Below are 16,807 nucleotides of genomic sequence, written 5' to 3'. Positions count from 1 at the left end.
CATCGGGAATTGGCCCTTATTTAGGAACCTCTCATTATACCACATGAGAATGAGTCAGTGCACTCATCCTCAGATGCTATTCCACCTTGTGCTTTGCCACCACCGATCTGCGACAGTAAGAGCTCCAGTGTTTTCTCTCCTTTTCGCTCATTTTTCTCTTGTGGAATATTTAGAGGGGTTGACATATCCAGAGAAATTCAGGGAAAGCTGGGACTTTCATTAGATCTACATCATTGGTCGAAGCTTGACAGGGTGACCTATTTAAAATATTGTGGAATTTCTTTCCCCATACAACTTTGAGGCCCACTTCCTTTCCACCATCACAGTGGGGATTGGTCGGTCACTGATGAGCTTAGCCTTAACATCTAGGACTTTAGTTCTTATTATGACATTTTAATCAACTTACAGTGATGAGGTTGCTTCCCAAGGTGTTCTTAGGGGCCCAAAGCACTGCTATTCAATCACGCACACTATCATTATAGCGATGTCGTGAAAATAATGAAAATTCAAAGATATTCTTGAAGGTATTGTCATGTGACTGCATTTTTTAGTTGAAAGCCATGATCAACATTCGGGAGATTGGAATGACTCATCGATACTGCCCATCTGCCATAGCTTTAGGGGTTTTCTGCCGGTCAAATATCTGTTTCTGACTGTACCTTGAGAAAATATCAAATTGACATTCAACTAGGGGTCAGCATGCTACAATATACTTACGTAGTTAGGTAAAACCAGAAATCTCAGCCTTCATGAAGACAAACAAAGCTTTTTTTTTACTCTTGACTACTTGAGGTGCAAGGAGCTATCACCTCAGCTTTCCAAGTCCTAGGCGCAACATCCAGTAGGAAGAATGGTGCATGAGACAGCTGTACCCTTCCATGATCATCAACCGATGCTAGTAGGTAAGCAGAAATTGACAGTTCAGTGGGTGGTAGGGTCATGGCAAGTAAAGGCAGGTCTTGGGGCCCATGCAGGGTGCCAGCATGTCCGGCACCGGTGGAGGGCAGAGGTAAGCCCATGACAAATATTAATCTTTGCTTAGGGTATGCATGGTTTGGCATTTCTAAAGCACAAACCTAGCTGACTTGTAACAGGGCATTATACATGGGGCATGCACCATTGGGGCGTCATGGAGTATAGGGGACAAAGGGAGAAGCCAGAGCTAAAGAGAGGAAGAAGTGAGAATTCAGCAAATATGAGGTAGTGTTCCTTTAAGAGATGTGTTTTCAGTTTCTTCCTGAATGGTAGGGGGTTGATGCTTTTCTGATGTTGGAGTGAGTGTTCTCCCAGATCCTGAGTGTAAAATGAGAAGGCCTGTTTTCTTATTTACTTTGGCCTTCAGTGCGTAGTCTTTAATCAGATGATGCTGGAGCTCCTTTCCTGGCACTAACTCAGATGTTGTTAGTTTGTTAGCTAGGTATAAGAGGATCTTGGTTGAAAGGCCGTTGCAAGTGATGCATCTGGTCTTAAAGATGAATCAGGCATGCAGGGCGAGGCAATGTAGATTCATTAGCATGACGGTGATGTGATCAGATTTCTTCAACTTTTTGATGAGCCAAGCTGCTGCATGAAGGATGCCTTTCAGTGGTCTCTGGGATGATGTTAACTAGGGTGGGAGAGGACTAAGGGGCACACTGTTATTCTGAAGTCTCCTTCTGGGAGAACTGTTTTCACTTTTTTCAAAAGATAGTTTTGGAACCAGGCAGCATTGGTCTTCTTGGAAGTGTGTTCTTTGAGAGAGAGTTTTGAGTAGAGGGTTAATCTAAGAGTTTTGGCCTGTTCTGTCAGGTGGGATGTAAAGCCCATTAGGTTTATGTTGGGGAGAATTTGAGGCATTGTTGGTAAACTTTGTTGGGTTTAGCATCAGGAAGTTTGTTGACATCCAGGTTTGTATGCGCTCTAGATAGACTTTGAGTGTTTGTATGTCATTAGTTGAGGAGATTGTGACATAGAGGTCATATTCTCAAGAACGTGTGATAACCATTGCAAAAGTAGCTTAATGCAACTGTGCATATCGCAGTCTATCACGAGAAAATAACACCGTCTTAACGTCCAATTCCCAAATCGGCTGAACCAGGCGGCAGTAGCATGATAACACGACAATTGACTGCTCAAAATTCAACACGACTAACAAAAAATGTGAAACACTAACGCCCAAAAAGTTGAGATGCCCCAAAGTGAGATACCAAAATTATCGATAACAAGGGACAGCCCTGCAATACCGACGAGTCGCGCAGGAAAACACGCTATAAAAGTCAAATTAAAAAAACACGCCAAAACCAATTCAAACAGTGTAACACCCTGGATGCACCTGCACCGAGTTCAGAGGAGAAGCCGAACCCCACAAGCCCCACGAAGGACCAACATGGAAACCCGTGTTCAAGGAAGGGCAAGGAGAAGAGGAAGAGGAAGACGGGGTTCAGTACACAGGAAGACCGGAACATCGTCATGGTGGTGATAGGACACCACCAACAACTGTTCGTCACCTCTACTGGAGCACTGGCAACACAAACGGAAATATGGCAGACCATCGTCACCAACGTCAATGCAGTTGGAGTGGCGAGAAGGTCAATGGAGGAGGTCAAGAGGCGCTGGCATGATGTTCAAAGGCAGACCAAACAGAAACTCGCTGCCAACAGGAAGGCAGCAAAGGTGACTGGAGGTGGGAGTCCTGCGCCACAGGAGGAGCTGGATGAGCTGGAGGAAATGGTGGCCACAGTCACCAGTGTGGAGACGGTGGCAGGAGTTGGGGGCCTAGACACAGCATGATGCGACCTGACCCAACAGCAACGGCGTGAGTGATGACCAGGGACTGGGGGACGAGGGGAGATGGGCACAATGGCACACATGCACAATCATGTGTAGCACACTGCACATGCACAATGACAGTGGAACATGTCCCTGATACCCTTGGCACACTGCAGCACACATACAAACACCAAGTAGGCCTCCGTCTACCATGTGCATATATGGGCCCCCTCCAAATAACCAACAACACTACCAATCAATGCACATGTGATGAAACCAGAAAAGCAGCGGCTGTATGAGCCAAACTGACTAAGCAAGTGACACTGCATGACCGATAGCATGGCAGCAGCCAAAATACATGACATTGTGCACGAATAGACATGGAGGTGGCCCCGTGTGGTTCACATCCATAAAGCAGCAGGTCGCACTATGACACATCCACGTGCACCTACAACCCATGCTGTCCAATACACACAGCAGACAAACAATGCACAAGGCCAAAAAATCTGTGCAAGAGCACAAATAACCCAAGTCGCAAACATCCCAGCCCCAGAAAAGCACACAATTCAAAGGCACACCACCCCAAAGGGACAAGGGTCCACGAAATCAGAGCTGGAGGGTCGAATCCACCACAATGCAGCACACACACATAGCAACCACAGAACATCACCAATAATGGGAATGTGGGACAAAGTACCACTCCTCAGGACAGAGGACACAACATGTTCCGCTTGTGCTTAGTAACTGGCCACTCACATCTGGCATTGCCTGACACTGTGTGATGACAATGTAAGGGTAGTACCAGACATCTGACATGTACTCGGAAAACTCACTGTCTGCCATAAAATAGCCAGCTCCAGCTCCACCAACACAGTCACAATGTGCATTGCCATGCAGTCTGCATATAAACATCTGCAAAGTGGCAACATACATGGGAACCTCTGTTAACATGCATCTCCCCTTAACATTGCAGGGGGATAAACAACACTGACTGCAGAGCAGACCACAAATCCCATCACTGATGATGAAGAAGACAACCTACACATCTGTTCAGACAACCTCTAACAGCTAATGGACAGCCTCCGCACCCTACCCCCAGGAGCAGGGCAGCCTAGCTGCCTCGAGGTGACCCACCACCTGCACAGACCACACAGCAGGAAACACACACCACCACAGCTGTCTCCCAGGCCCCCCCGCGAACAACACATGGAATTCCAACGTCACGTGTTGGGTTGCCAGGTGGAGTTGGCTGATCAGCTGCGGGTGGGTTTTGAGCTTGTGGCAGCCAAACTTAATACCAAACTTGGGTTTCTGAGTCCATCAAGGACCCCTTACAGTCCCTAATGGACACACACTGTTCGCACCATGCTCCATGACAATCCTTGGCTGACATTGCTAGGGCCATCTCTCGGATACAAGAACTGTCTAGTCAGACAGGCACCAGTGATGACAGTACAGTTGTCACAGATGCGCAGGCCAATTGAGACCATGGAACAGATACAGACTGGAAGTATGGCTGCCAGGCTGAACACCAGCAAGATTTAGCTGGGATGTTCCATGACTTGCAGTTCATCATTCTGCCATTGCTGCCACTGAGCCGGTCCCAGATGACTGCAGCGGGAACTGCGACACACACCTCTTCGACCCCTGATCTGTCAGTGGCACACAGTGATGCAGCCCTATCACCATCGCACCCTGATGTGTCGGTGGCACCCAGTGATGCAGCCCTATCACCATCGCACCATGATTTTGTCAGTGGCACCCAGTGTTGCAGCCACTGCCCCGCCACACACACCGGACACTGAGGAAGTATCAGGGGACTGAGATGTGGATGGTAATCACTATGTGAAAAAGGAGGTAGTAGAATCCATCACCGCCATATGACCTGTCCCTGCCTGGTTCTGCCCTATGCATCATGCCCTGGGACAACACCTTCCACTGACCCCCAGAACACTTTGAGACATACACCTGGACCCCGACATGGACTGGCATATCTTCACTGATTGACAATAACACTGCAATCCTGCAGAGGACTGCACTCTCCCTCTCCCAAATCCCTTACCAATCCCCAGAGGACTCTGGTTGGCCCACCACTGGGCTTCCATGTAATGTAGGCTTGTCATGGCCATGTACAGCTCCAGCTCCGGAATGCACCAGAATGTGAATAAAACATTTGAAATCACACAGATGCGTCATGACTATGTTCAGTCAAGTGTGAAAGTATGTATGTATGGACAATGATTGCACAAGAAGGTACACCCTTGTAAAAGACATCAATGCGCATGTTGAACCCTGAGCCACATGGCCAGTTGGATGTCTGTGAAGCTGAGTACTGGCTGTGGCCTTGTTGCACATTAACAACAATCTCACAACCCCCCAACGTAGGCACACGTCCATGTGTTCAATAGGGTTGGGTGTAGGAATGTCTAAATAGGTAGTGGTGTCCTGCATTACATGTGACACAAGAAGTTCACTTTACATCAGTGTGGACACATTCTGTTGTGATTCATAGCATTGCTCCACATGGTCAAAGGTTGGACACCATACTCACTTTGCTGGAGACACGTAAGTGCACAGGCCTGCCAGTAACTATCCCAAACACAGTGTTAGGCTCACAGGGTAGGAGCAGTCAAAAGGGACCCACCCCCATTGTACATGTGTCACCTAGTCCCTCCCTGTGTAGGGATGATGCTCATTGTGGCACACAATTCGTACATCTAATCAACACTCATCACAGTTGGACAGTAGTGAGGTTTCAGAGACTTAATTGGGATGTGCGTGTCAGTACGGACAGGGCAAATGACCACAACATGCAGGGACATGCTTGAGACACTTACACGCAGCATGGGAACATGTCGAGGTGAAAGACATGGAGGTGCAAAAATGTACACAAATCATTACGGATGGCAACGTCTCAGCTCACCTTGCCTTGCTGGACAAGCCATGTGATGTTTGGTGTCTACCCATTGCCCTGTGTGAGGGGGACACGAGTCACAGCCCATGGGGTCTGCATAGTGCTGTGCCACCAGACTGCGCCGACTGTCTGCTCTGCCGACGGTGATCAGATGGAAGGGTCTGACAAGGTCACATGTTGTGCTACATTGCCATGTGCGTACACCCCCCCAGCAGTATGTCTGATTAGACAATGTTGCTGAACAACGCTGTGCTGCTCCGACCATGGAAGCGCCTCACCTTGCACAAGTGTGTGTACACGCGCGTAGTTCCATGTACAAGCATTCAGAGTCCAGACAAAGGCAGATATGTACACTGTTGTGGAGGGATATGTGAGCATTCCCCATGATGCAACAAAGTGTTGGGACCTGTGCTGTGGATGACAATCTGATGTCACTGCAGGAACGTAGTTACTCATCCATAAATGCCAGCACAGCTTCATGGGCAATGTATTCCAATAGTACGTCGTTGTCGTGTTCAAGAAACACCAGGGTGACCCAATCCATTACCTGGTCCGGGCAGATGTGCTTAGTCCAAGTCATTTCTCCAATCCGCAACACAGCCCAATAGAGTAGCGCCTCAATGTGGTCACTGCACATGAGGAGTTGTGCAATCTCCCATGCACAACTGCCAGCACATACACCAAAGATCAGTGCATCCCATGCATGGGTATACCGGTGACACTCCTGTTTGTGGGCTAACAGGGAGCGCACTGTCAGGTCATAATCCAATTTAGCTACCGTAGCGTTGGATAGGCAGACCTCCATAGGCTACTCGAATGTGCATGATCAAAAGTGGAACCAGGGCTGGACGCAGGTGACGAAGGCAAGCCGGAAACTCAGACGGTAACTGATGCGCAACACTGCTATTGGCAGTGATCCCAACAGATGCAGCATTCATGCACTGTACAGTTCCATGTGAAAGGGGTTGTGCATGTGTCCAGGAATGCCAGCAATTATGTTTGTTGGTCTCATAGCACCGGCACTCCTTAGACGAGTGCCAGTTCTGTGGACGATGTGCCGCAGCTCAGGGCAATGTGTTGTATGTGTGTGCAACATTTGGATGTATGGGTAGTTTTTGACCAATGTGTCAAGGGCATCCCTTGCAGGTGTAGGCTGTGCAGTGACAAGTGTGTGTGGGGTGTGGGCACGTTGTTTTTTTATTAGCGCAGTCCGTGGTGTGGGAGTCGTTCGAGGCAGGTTCTGTATCTCACACAGGGTGTGCCAGCCGCATTCAGGACCAAGGTCGGAGGGTCGGTTGGCCTTCTGCCTTGTTTGTATGGACAAATGAGCTTTCATTCCTAATTTTAGTCTGACTACTGCTTGCATTTCGGAGATGTGATGTGGCCTTCACGCTGATTTTGATGCCAGGCCTGTGATTTGGGGTGCATGAATTTCGAGGCACACGCAGCTGTTGGCATGTTTGCATGAGCCAAGAGCACGATTGGCATTGCGCTCCTTGTTCAGTCTCTTTCTTTCTCTCTCTCCCTGTCCTTTGCTGAGTGCCTGACACACCTCCTTATCTTGAATATTGTCTTGTAGGCTGTGACTCACAGATGGTCTAGGGATGCATCGCCATGACTCTTCACTCTAATTGTTTGGAGACTAATTAGTATGTGACATTTTGTTTGGTCTTTAAATGGTGCAAGAATGACAGGTGCTTTTTTCCATGTTTTCAGGCCATTGATGTGCAGTGTCTTGGTCCAGTGGTGGTGGTGAGTGCCCGGGGTATGTGGTCCTGGGGGTGGTGGCAGTGGGTGTTGTGGCCCCCTTGGGTGTCCGGCCCGAATGATCAGTGGATCCATGGCATCTGTTGTCCTTCAAGTATGGCTCTGGGATGGGCTCCCTTTTGTGGTGCAGGCTGTGGTCTGACTTTGCACCAGGTCAGAGTAGGTGTTAGTTTCCTGCTGCTAACGCACCTTATTGCCTGTTTTGTGTTCTTATCGCCTACTGGCTGGTCGTTGAGAATGCTGTGGAGTGGTGTTGTTGCGGCTTTTAGCACGGGAACGCCTGTTCTGCATCTCATTAGCTATAGTTGTGGGGGTCATCTGTGGTGATGTATTTTGCGGCTCCTATTGTAGGTAAAATGGTGCTATGCGCTGTCAGTACCAGCTTGTAATTGGGGTGATACATTTATCGCGACTTTGGCTGCGATAAAGTGCAGTTAACTCAGCAATAGCTCCTTGAGAATATGCCCCTGAGTTGGGTATCGTCAACATACTGGTGAATCATGCTGCTGCTGTACACAAATATAGCTCCCAAGGGTTCGATGTAAAGATTGACAAAGGCGGGCGACAGGTTAGAGTCCACAGGTGACATTGCTCTGCAACTCACCCATTACAGACAGGGTACCCTTACTATGCTTGGCCTTTGCAGTACTCAGCAGGCATGAGCAGCACGAGGATTGGGCTGCAGGGCCCAGTCTGCAGCAAGGTCCTGCAGTCAAACCGCTAAGGACAGTCAATGTTTTTTATTATTCCTTTATTTATTTTTTACTTTATAAACTTTTTGGGTGTGATTGTTTGCAAACTTATATTCCAAATTATTATGTAAGCGGTTTTTGCAATTTGTTACATTTTAAACTTTGAAAATACTTACTGTGAAACTTCCTGAGGTTTATATTTATTGATCAGAAGATAACATGTTTGTTTATCCCCCTCCAAAAAAGTACCTTCCTGCAACAGTTGCAGTAGATGGAGAAGAACTATAAATAGCGATCTTATTCATCTTCTACGGGTTAAACGACTTTTGGTGATTAGGTTTCTTTGTCCCTTTGCTTTCACCACTGCCTCTATACCTGCACTTGCTAGTCCTCCTACGCCAGCAGGAGTTCGTAACTCCTCCTGTCTAGGAGGTTGTTTCACTGTTTTCTGCCATTCAGTGTCATAGTCTTGTGGTAATGCACGTGCAGTACAGCTTTGCTTCATTCACAGTTTTGGAAGCAGCGGTGTCTCTTCCGCTTTGGCGAAGGAAGTCACCGCCCCCCCCCCCCCCCCCCCCCCCCCCGGCTGCCAGCACTTTAAAACCAGTTTTATCATCATTTTATTTAGCTGATGCCGAGGCTTGGGGATAGGGTCAGGGAGGTAACAAGCTGGAGGGGGAGTATTTTGCACTGCCTTCATTGCACATGTAGGTTTGGCAGGCTGTCTCAGGCCGGCCAAAGCCCAAACCTACATGCGAAATGAAGCTCTCTATAGCCCAGTTGCATTACTTGGTTGGAGAGGGAGTAGGCACAGACTCCCAGTCTGTCCTGGAGTGCAAATCATCAGCATTCTGGCCAATCTTGCACCTGCTCTTGCACGAGAGAATCTTCAGGATTGGCCGCAGGGCAGGCTAGGAGCCTGTGCCTGCCTGCAGTGAAGAGGAGCAGACAAGCACAATTCTGGAGGGCAGTAGGTACATTTTTTCAGTTTGTCCATGTAGTTCCCCATTCCTCCCCATCCTTCATCTACCCGCCTATTTTTCACATACAAGCTGCTCCTGGAACCAGTTTACTATATTATAGGAGCACAGAATATCGTGAGTTTTTACCCTTTGACTTCTCACTCACTAAATAATCGCACTGTGTACACTTTCTTAAAATTGTTAAGATCTGGAGTGTCTCTAATCTCTACATTTCATTTTTGTGTTCCTTTTCATGCACAAGAGTATCATTGTTTCTTCAATGTACAGCTACAATTAGTGAGTGTTTGCCCTATTATACTGTGACACTGTGTGTGTCTAATTTACATTAGCATGTTTAATGGTGTACTACAGTTGTTCTCCATGGCTTCCCTGAAAATAGTTTGGGATATTTGCTTAACAGTCTATAGAGTTGTTGTGTCTGATCTTCATGTGAGGTAGTGCCAATATTAACAGGCTCTTTCCCAGACCCTTATCCTGTATTCACAGTGATATCCAGGGGACTGGTGGTGGTAATATAATGGACTGTTGGGTTGGGCACACTTATCCGTTGCACTGGGCCCCTCTCAAGTCTTTAATTTAACAAGTTGATATGGTATATGCGTCCCTCCATAGGGTCATGGGGAATGGCAACACTGTATGTGACTGGGGTAATCTTTTTGTAGCATCTTATAAGGTCCTTGCCATTCAGCTAAGCATAGTGGGCAGTAAGATGAGTGCCTGTTCCCCCTTAGTGAATTCTCTAAAGTTCATCCCCAATCATATACTGTTTCTGTTTCATCTTGGCTTTCTCTAAATTCACATGTACCAGCCCCATAAGGCACAGGTTCAAGACTGATTTGCATATGGCTGGGTCTAAACTGAGGTGGCATGGTGAGCAAAAGAACAATTGATCTAACCCAGATCTATTGACTAGGGTAGAATGTTTGATTTGCTCTGCATTATTTCCATCATCTGTGTGTCTCTTGCTTTCTTGCCCTATGTGCACCGGGTATACCCAGATGTGGGTCTCTGGCTCACTTTGCCACTTGTTTCAAGCTAGCCTGGCTGATGCGGGGTGATTCCCTGAAACTAATCCCAGGACGCTTGATTCTGGTCCAGGGAGGACTTGGCTTGGCAGTTCGGTCTGGACTGTTCTCATGAGGCACAGGGTCAAGAGTGATTTGCATATGGCTGAGCCTAAACTGGGGTGGCATGGTGAGCAAAAGAACAATGGATTTACCCAAATCCGTTGACTGAGGGAGAATGCTTGATTTGCTCTGCATTCCATCCATCATCTGTGTGTCACTTGGCCCATAAGGATGCCACTGATCTTTTTAGTTTTATTGTGTAATCAAGAAGAGCTTACCCTCGCTCTTACACTCTCCCAATGTTCTACCATCATATTTCGGAGGATACATATCTGTCTTCCAAATAGTAGTTCAAAATGAGAAAGTCCAGTGGACCTTTGGGCATGGCACCGGATAGAAAAAAGGACAAATGTAGTTTACGATCCCAATATTTTCCAGACTCAGCTGTAATGTTTTTTAACATGGTCTTAATAGTTCAATTTCCTTTCTAGCATCTGCAAGCACTCTGAGACCTACAGGTGATTTACGCGCTATACAAACACAAATACAAATACAATTGTTCATTTGTTGATTGTACACATATGCTCTTATTTGTTGGACTCCTAGGATCTTACAGATCCGGCCCATTAGTTGGGATATAAAAGGAGTACTTTGGTCGGTGAATTTGGGGGAATCCTACTCTGGAGAAAAAGTTATCATAGCCTAAGTAACAGCAGTAGAGGTCCTGATAAAATATGGGATCACCTCCATCTAGCAAGTGGCATAGTCCACGAGAACTAAATATATTGATGTTGCGGAAGGGGTTAGGGGCCCCAGTAAGTCCATTCCTACTCTCAAAATGGGACATCATTAATGGGGAGTTGGTGCAAAGGAGCTTGCACAGCTCCCGGAGGGTTAGATAGTTGGTGACTTTCGTAAATGGTTTAGAATTTAGTTACATCCCCATAAACTAATGGGCAGTAACATTTAAAAACAATTTTTTTGAGTGTTATGTTTCCCATAGTGGCCTACTCCCATCCAGCTGTGGGTAAATGTAAAACCTGCTTCCGTAAAACTAAAGGGACCAACAATTTGTCTACCCAATTTTCTCCCTCTTTAACCATTCCAGTTGATCAAATCCTTTTTCAATGAAAATATGGTCCATCTTGATCATGGTCCACCTCGCTGGCCTGTTTCTATGCCTGCACCAGGGTATTTTCTTTGCTCTGTGCCACCTGAAGCTACGGTGGTGTTCCCAGGACACCTCTGTGGATGAAAGTACAGAATGGAAAGGGGCGACCAACTCGGTCCCCCCGAACGTATGGCCGAGTGCCTCGATCCCCCCGGGAAGCCATTTTTGGGCGGGAGGCGCGCCTCAGCTGGTATGCCCGAAGCGGCGTAGCTGGGGCGCGCTCGTTCCCGCCCTAGAGTGGGCTGGCCTAGACACCGACGCAGCCAGCCACGCCCTCGGGGCAGGCAGGGGCGGGTATACGCCCGCCCTGAAGACGGATAAAAAGGGACGCAAGACCAGAAGACATCCTCTTGTTCTTGTGCTCTGAAGCTGCACCTCCTCGCTGCACGTGAGCTCGGGACAGAACGAAGAGCCAATTTTGAGCGTTTTAATCTCTCTTTTTGTCTTCTAGATACTTCGTCTGTAAAGATGCCCAAGAAAGGCGCGAAGAGAATGTCGACTGACCAGTTGGTTCGGGCCCTCATGAAGGACATGTCCGAAATTAAGAAACGGTTGGCGGAGCGAGACGGCGAGGAGGGATCGGGGCGTCCACCGGCCGGAGGGAAGCCGAAGAGGCCGAGAAGGGGGCCGGTCGGGGGAGACGTCCCGGTTCCCTGTTCCCCGCTCGAGGCGCCAGCCCCGGTACCGGCCCCGGTACCGAAGGAGGGGAATCCGATTCCCGTAGTAGTCACCCCGACATCCGCTGAAGATATGCCTCCCGAGTTGGCGGCACAGTTAGCGGCGTGGTTGGGGGACAGTAGCGAGGGCGCCACGGCTGCCGAAGCGCAAGCACTCATTAAACAGTTGCGCGAGAAACGTGATACAGCCAAGGTGCCCGCGTCGGATGCGGTGATAGACAAGCCACGAGTGGCGGAGGCAGCGTCCGGTGCAGGTAAGCGGCCATTGCCGTTCGCAAGAGATGAGTCAACACCCTCTCGTAGAGAAAAGTTGGGGCAACATGTTCCTTTGGCAATAAAGGAAAAGATTTGGGCGGGGGAATACGTAAACATTTTCTCCTTGCTCGTGGATCATTATGAGGTTGAAACTGTTAAGGGCCAAAAGGATCTGATGCATCCAAGTGTTTGGCGCGCAAAAATGGCCGCCTTTAAAGTGAATGAGAATATTGGCAACTGGGGTAATGCTTGGGGAATTTTTACGTCAATTTTGGGGGAACGTAGGCCTGAATTGCTTCCTGAATTTCCAGTATATCAGTCACGAATTATGGGGTACTCGACATCGCACCAAGGTAACCAATGGTTCTGTTATGACAACCTTTTCAGGAAAGCGATGGAGCATAACAAAAGTTTAACCTGGGACTGTTATGATTCTTTGACATGGAATAAAATGAAAGAGTCGGGGATGTTGAAAGTGCCGTTGGTGGGGAGTACTGTTGGTGAGTCCTCCCGCCAAAATGGGGGGACGCCCTTTCGGTCGGGTACGGGTACAGACGATTACCCGAGACCCGCCGGCAATACAGGGAAGAGGGGTTTCTGTTTCAATTTTAACAAAAGTAAATGTACTAGGCCCCCAGGATCTTGTAAATTCAAACACGAATGTAGTGGTTGTGGGGCACCCCATCCTGAGTCCTCGTGCAGAGCCAAATCGGGTGAAAATGGGGGTAGAGGGGGCGCCAAACAGGTCTAATATAGTCCGAGGGGCGCCTTTACCAACCCCGATTGATACCCTGGCGATGATCCCCTGGCTCAGCGAATACCCAGATCGTACCTCTGCTGGGGTGCTACGAAACGGTTTTTCATATGGTTTCCGCATCCCGGTGGGGAACTTTCAGGGTGTCGGGACGTGCAAAAACCAACTTTCCGTCTTGCAGCATACGACTGTAGTACAGGATAAGATCCGGAAAGAGGTTACCCGAGGTCGGGTTGCCGGCCCGTTTAGTGTTCCCCCGGTACAGAATTTTGTTTGTTCTCCTTTAGGGGTGGTCCCCAAGAAGGACCCAGGTGAGTTTCGATTGATTCACAATTTATCAGCTCCTCATGGCCTTTCTGTAAACGACGCAATTGATCCAGTGATATGTTCGGTGCGGTACGCATCATTCGATGAGGCCGTAGCCATTTTGAATCGCCTGGGGCCCGGGACGCTGATGGCGAAATCAGATATCGAGTCAGCGTTCCGTTTGCTCCCGGTATACCCGGAAGACCAACGTCTTTTGGGATTCATGTTTCAAGGTTCGTATTACATGGATAGGTGTATGCCGATGGGGTGCTCTATATCTTGTGCATATTTCGAGAAATTCAGTAGTTTTCTACAATGGGTTTACACGAAGAAAACGGGTTTTCGAAATGTGATGCATTACCTCGATGACTTTCTGTTCCTTGGGGCCGCTGGGGATGATGAATGTGCCCGGGCCTTGACTGAATTTTGTGTTTTAATGAATCAATTTGGTGTGCCATTGGCACCAGGTAAAACTGTGGGTCCCACGACTTGCCTCGAGTTTCTCGGGATCGAGTTGGACTCTAGTGAGGGTTGTTTTCGTTTACCAGCTGCCAAAGTGTCGAAATTCAGGGCAGCCCTGCAAATGTGTATTATTGCATCTAAAGTTACGCTGCATCAATTGCAGCAATTGGTGGGGAAGTTGAATTTTGCCCTAAGGGTGATCCCGATGGCCCGCCCCTTCTCCCGTTCGATTGCCCAGGCGATGGTCGGCCTAAAAGAGGGTCATCATCGCACGAGATTATCGGCCGAGGTCCGCCAAGACATGCGTATCTGGTTAGCATTTTTGGCGGATTTCAATGGTCGAGTCGTCTGGAACAAACCGGCCTTGTCCTCTGAAGAACTTGGTCTATGGACGGATTCAGCGGGAAGCATGGGTTTCGGCGCCATCTTCGGCACAAAATGGTCGGCACAAAGGTGGCCAACATGGTGGCATGAAGAGGGGCTGACGAGTAATATTGCTTTCCTTGAACTGTTTCCCATTTTGGTGGCCCTCAGAACCTGGCCCGATGGATTCAAAAATCACTCTGTCATATTTTGGTCTGACAATATGACCGTTGTAGAATGCATCAATAGTCAGGCAGCACGTTGTAAAATGAATTTAAGGCTGCTTAAAGAAATTGTCTTACTGTGTATGCAACTGAACGTGGTATTCAGAGCAAAACATGTCCCAGGGGTGATGAATCAGGCTGCTGATGCACTCTCTCGTTTTCAAATGCAGGCTTTCTCGGGTTTTCTTCCCTCAGCGGACCCAGAGCCAGCACCCTTTCCCGAAGCTCTCTGGTCTCTCGGTGCCCCGAACTTCGTTACCTCGTGGGAGAGAGTCTAGCACCAAGGACGAGGAAGGCATACGAAGGGGCGTTTCGGGCTTATTTAGCCTTTTTGGGGACTGAGAGAGGGGGACTTTGGGGGCATGAGGATGGGGTAGTACATTTTCTGATGTCCTTGCGTAAGGCTGGGAAGTCGGTGGCTACAGCCCAGAGGCATCGTGCTGCCATTTCCTTTGTTGCCAGGGCTCATAATATCCAGGACCCGACAGCGTCTTTTGTGGTACAGAAAGCGCTGCGTGGGTGGCAACGCCTTGAGGGTCGCAAAGTAGATGAGAGGCGCCCGATAGGTCTGGATAGGTTGTCCCAGTTGCTGGCCACACTCCCCGCCACATGCTCGTCTCAGTTCGAGGCCTGTTTGTTCCGAGCTGCTTTTACGCTTGCATTTCACGGGGCAATGAGGATAAGTGAGCTGGTAGCAAGGAGCAAGCGGGATGTGCTGGGGGGTTTGTGCCGGGAACACGTTCAGATCAGGGGTGAGACGATGACTGTATCCTTTGTCAAGTCAAAAACCGATCAAAGTGGGGTGGGAGACTGCATAGTCATTCGCAGGATCCCAGGGTCTTCCATGTGTCCGGTGAAGTGTTTAGAAGATTACCTAGCACGAAGGGTGGCATCATGGGGGGGGACATTGTTGAGACACGCGGACGCCACCCCACTGACGAAGTTTCAGTTTCAGCGGGTGCTCGCGATGTCAATTACCGCAGCGGGCTTGGACCCGGGTGAGTTTGGGACCCATTCCTTTCGGATAGGGGCTGCCACTGAAGCTACAGCCAGGGGTCTTAATGTGGAACAAGTAAAACGAGTGGGGCGTTGGTCCTCCAATTGTTATAAGAGGTATGTGCGGTTGCACATGTTGTGAAGCTGTAATAATGTACTCACGCTTCTTGTCTTTTGTTTGGTTTTCAGTTACGCAAGCCTTCGAGGCGGGGCGGACTATGCAGTCGACCCAACACCAGGCCAGCGGTCAGACATCACCGGCTGTGAGAAAGGAGGTGTGGGTCGTGGGCCACTCATACGTGAGGCGTGCCGCAGACGTATTCGAAGCAGGTGACATGATTCACGTAGCTGGGGAATACGGGTACAGAATGTCCTTCTACGGAAGGGGCGGTCTCTGTATTGACCAGTTTCAGGCATTCTTTGAGGGTTTGTTAGGGCGGACGAGGTCACCGCCGTCTATAGTCATAGTACATTTAGGGGGCAATGATTTGGTCACCACCGGTAGACGACTTCTCCTGGAGGCAATGCTTTCCACTGTAAGTTGGTTAGCGAGGAAAGTTCCGGGGTGCATAATTGCGTGGTCTCATATGATCCCACGAAAAGTGTGGCGGGGGGCTATTTCGATCCCTGCTTTGAACCATTCTGTTAGAAAACTTAATAACAAAGTGAGTAGGTTGTTTCGTTCCAGGACATTGCATTCTATCTCGCACGGTTGTATTAATGATGACAGTATGTATCTGGGGGATGGTGTGCATTTGTCTCGGGTAGGAAATGAGTTACTCATAGGAGACTTCTTAGCATGGTTAAAAACGTTGGAACATGACCTTTAGCTAGGAGTTTTGTGGGGGGCCCGGATAGCCGGTCAACTATCCGGGCCTGTGGCGGTAAGGTCATGATCGGTGAGCACTAATTAGTAGATCCCTATGAGTGGGCGTCACCCAACACGGATGGGAGCGCTCGGGAGAGGTGGCCATTGGCCCCTCAATGGGGAGGCGGTCCCTTCTAAGGATGGGTCGCCGGAAGTAAAGGAAAGGCGGTCAAGGCCCCTTTCTTTGTAGGAGGGGTTACAGCCCCCTCCTGGGGAATTTCCCGGGGCCAGTGACATCTGCGACGGCAGATGCGGTAAGTTGTGTGGGGTTGGGATAAGGTCTACGGTACCTTCTAGATACCTCACACGAGTATTCGAACGACCTTTAACTGGCGTCGAGTCTTTAGGTGCCCCCGTCAAGTCAAGGGAAATTGGTAATAGTTGCACTTGAGGTACGCCTCCGTGCTGTCGCCCAGCCCAAGTGGGAGGGGTAAGTCTGGTTAGGGATCTTGACACCGGTTATGACCTTGCCGTTGGCCCTTAAACGTTAGGTTGTACAATTTCAATATGTCAAGAAATGTTTTGTAGGATGCTAGTTCGGCTAGGAGAACCTCTGTATT

Source organism: Lissotriton vulgaris, chromosome 2_1, assembly GCF_964263255.1.
Source record: "Lissotriton vulgaris chromosome 2_1, aLisVul1.2, whole genome shotgun sequence".
In the NCBI taxonomy this organism is placed as follows: Eukaryota; Metazoa; Chordata; class Amphibia; order Caudata; family Salamandridae; genus Lissotriton; species Lissotriton vulgaris.
Note: the sequence above shows the minus strand (reverse complement) of the source record.